Source organism: Eschrichtius robustus, chromosome 8, assembly GCF_028021215.1.
Source record: "Eschrichtius robustus isolate mEscRob2 chromosome 8, mEscRob2.pri, whole genome shotgun sequence".
In the NCBI taxonomy this organism is placed as follows: Eukaryota; Metazoa; Chordata; class Mammalia; order Artiodactyla; family Eschrichtiidae; genus Eschrichtius; species Eschrichtius robustus.
In genome coordinates this window covers 101,186,417-101,189,642 of record NC_090831.1, presented here as the reverse complement: position 1 = coordinate 101,189,642, position 3,226 = coordinate 101,186,417, and positions in this window count along the sequence as shown.

Genomic DNA, 3,226 nt, shown 5'->3' with positions numbered 1-3,226 from the left:
ACAACATTCTTTCCTTTGTGCCCACACTGTACCCTGTAATATATTTTTAACAGCTTTTCTGAAGTTTAATTGACATACAATAAACTGCACATATTTAAAGTGCCCACTTTAATAAGTTTTGATATATATGTGTACCCATGAAATCAACACCAGAATCAGGATAATGAGTATATTCATCACACCTAAAATTTCCTTGTGCCCTTTTGTGATCTCTCCCTATTGCTCTACCTCCTCCGTTTGGCCCCAGCCCCAAGCAATCACTGATCTACTTTCTGTTGTTAAAGATTAATTTACACTTTTAAGAATTATATATATCTGGAGAATCATTTCAGTATAAACTCCATTTTTTTTTTTTTGGTCTGGCCTCTTGGCATAATTATTTCTTATAGTATATTCAGTTATTATATTACTAAGTGTTTATTGCCTGTACATGCCAGCATATCCATTTGCCTCTGTTTAGACTTCAAGTTCTTCAAGGTATGCTACACTTGTCATTGTATCCCTAGAACCTAGCACAGTACTTGACATAGAAAAGATACTCAGTAATTATGGAAGGAAGGAAAGAAGGGAAGTGTGGGATGGCAAGTAGCCTCCATCCCCTGAGAGCTAATTGCTTCTCTAGCAATGAAATTTCTTAAGTACCTCTGTGGACAGTATTTAATGATCTGTTTGCAGTTGAGGGCTGTCAGTAGAACTGGCCCTCAGTCAGGATATGAAGCCGATGAATTTCTTGCTCTTTTACATGGGATCTATTGTCCTGCACCTCATCCTTCCTTCCTCTCATCTCCTCTGCAGGATCCAGAAATCTACCTGCCTGATGTATATAAATGATGCACCAATTTCTCACCACCCAGGCCAGCAGAGGAGCGAGGAGGGGTGGAGAGGGGATTCCGGGGGAGGAGTGATACGGTTAGACAGAGTGGGATTCCAGAGCTGAAGGAGAAATAGTCTTGCATGTGTGCGTGGGGTAAGGGTGTAGATCACATACTCCCATACAGGTACTTCCCCGAGAGAAATGAACAGGAAATGTACGTTCATAGTTTTTTTCTCTATCATTTTGGGCTAAATCTGTGGAGTCTGAAGGACTGTGGTAGCCTTTATTGAGAGCTAAATAGTATGATTCCTTCCCTTTAGGTTTCTGAACTACGAGACAACGAGATTGATTCCACAGGAAAGCACAGGCCTTGAGAAATCAGCTTTGGCTTCAGGCTACAGTGAGTACACGAATTGGTTTGGTTAATGGGCTGAAAATCCTGTGATAGAACCCTCTCCCCTCTTTCAGATCCATGATGTCTATAGATCTTAGCCCATTTAAGTTTGGTGTAGCCTGGAAAAGTCCTCCTCCTCTATGTTCTCTTCTCCCATGGGTTTATTAACATCTATTAAAATCGTGTCTTTATTCTGGGACAGAGATGGACAATAAGAGTCCTATAGGATTAAAAAAGGTAAGAAATTCCACTGCCTCTTCCATCTCCTCTAGATGCTCTGTGGTCTTCTGTCTTCAGCCCTTAAACAGAGTTGAGACTGATTATATATACTTTAGTGTGACCAAGTTCTATAGATAAGCCCAGGTTTGCTGAGCCAGCAGCCAGCTTACTCCCAAGGGATCCTGGTGCTGAAGGAATATGAGTAACTGAAATCCCAGGCTATAGATTTCAAGAGTGTTGCCTCCAATTCTTGACAATTGCATAGATATAACAATTTATATAAGAACTAAATAGATTTGTGGGTTACCCTGTAAACTTAACCACCATGTATAACACGTAGAAATTTTCTTCTATTCCTGCTTTGTTAAGAGATTTCTTTAAAAATCAGGAATGGATAGTGCCTTTTTTCGAATGCTTTTTCTGAGTCCTATCGAGATGATCATATTATTTTCTCTTTTGGTTGTTGATATGGGGAATAATGTTGATGAATTTTTGAACGTTAAATCAACCTTACATTTCTGGAATAAACTCCACTTGGTCATCACGTATTATCCTTATTTTTTGTTTTATCTGATTTTTTATTACTTTGCTGAGGATTTTTTCAGCTATGTTCATGAGGGATACCTTCTGTGATTTCTCTTCTGTTATGTTTTTGTCTGGTTTTGGTATCAGAGTAATGCTGGCCTCATTTAGAAGAGTTGGGAAGCATTCACTCATTATCAATTTTCTGGAAGAGTTTATGTAGAATGGTAATTCTTCCTTCAGTGTTTGGGAAAATTCACCAGTGAAGCCATCTGTGCCGGAGTTTTCTTTGTGGGAAGGTTTGTAACAACAAACTCAATTTCTTTGATAGCCGTAGAGAGGCTACTCAGAATATCCAAGCTTATTTTCGAGTGATCTTTGTTAGTTTGTGTCTTTCAAGTTATGTCTCCACTTTATCCAAGTTGTTTAACTTATTGGTATAAACTTGTCTATCTTTACTATCCTTTTAATGTCTTTAGAATCTGCAGTGATGTCATTTCGCTCCTTCCCAATGTTGATAATTCATGTTATCTCACGTTTTTCCCTTATAAGTCTGGCTAGAAGTTTATCAAGTTTATTAAAGTTCTCAAAAAACCAGCTCTTGATATCACTGATATTCTCTATTACTTTTTTCCCGATTTTATTAACATATACACTGACATTTATTATTTCCTTCCTTTGGCTCACTCTGTTTAACTTGCTCCTCCGTTCTAGTTTTTTAAATTGGAAGCTGAGGTCTTTAAGACCTTTTCACTTTTCTAATATAGACAGTTAGTACTATAAATTTTCTTCTAAGTTCTGCTTTAGAGGAAGCCCACAAATTATTTTTTTGGGGGGGCCTTCAAGTTTTTATTGATCACAACTTATTTTTTCGTTCATCTGCAGAAAATAATTTTTGAATGCCTCCTAGTTAGCTGTCACTGCCCTAGACACTTTCATAGGCCTTTCACCTTCATCCTCACAACAGCCCTGTGAGGTAGGAATTGGCCCCATTTTACAGAGTTCATAACAGGTAGGAGATTATTGCTTCAAGTACTTCTATTTGCCCCATGTTTTCATGGACTAGAGGTTCTTATTGAGTCATTTGGTCAAGAGCTCTCACTGGTCAGGGGTTCCTATAGGTTGCTCTAAGATTCAAAGAATCAGACTACTAGAATTTTCCTGCGATAGGAGTGATGGGGTCGGTGGGATAAGAGTGAAGGAACTAGAGGCAGTAGTCTCTCCCTTTGTTGCACCATTTGAGTTTCCTTTGGTCACGTGTGCACAGCGGGGGGAGG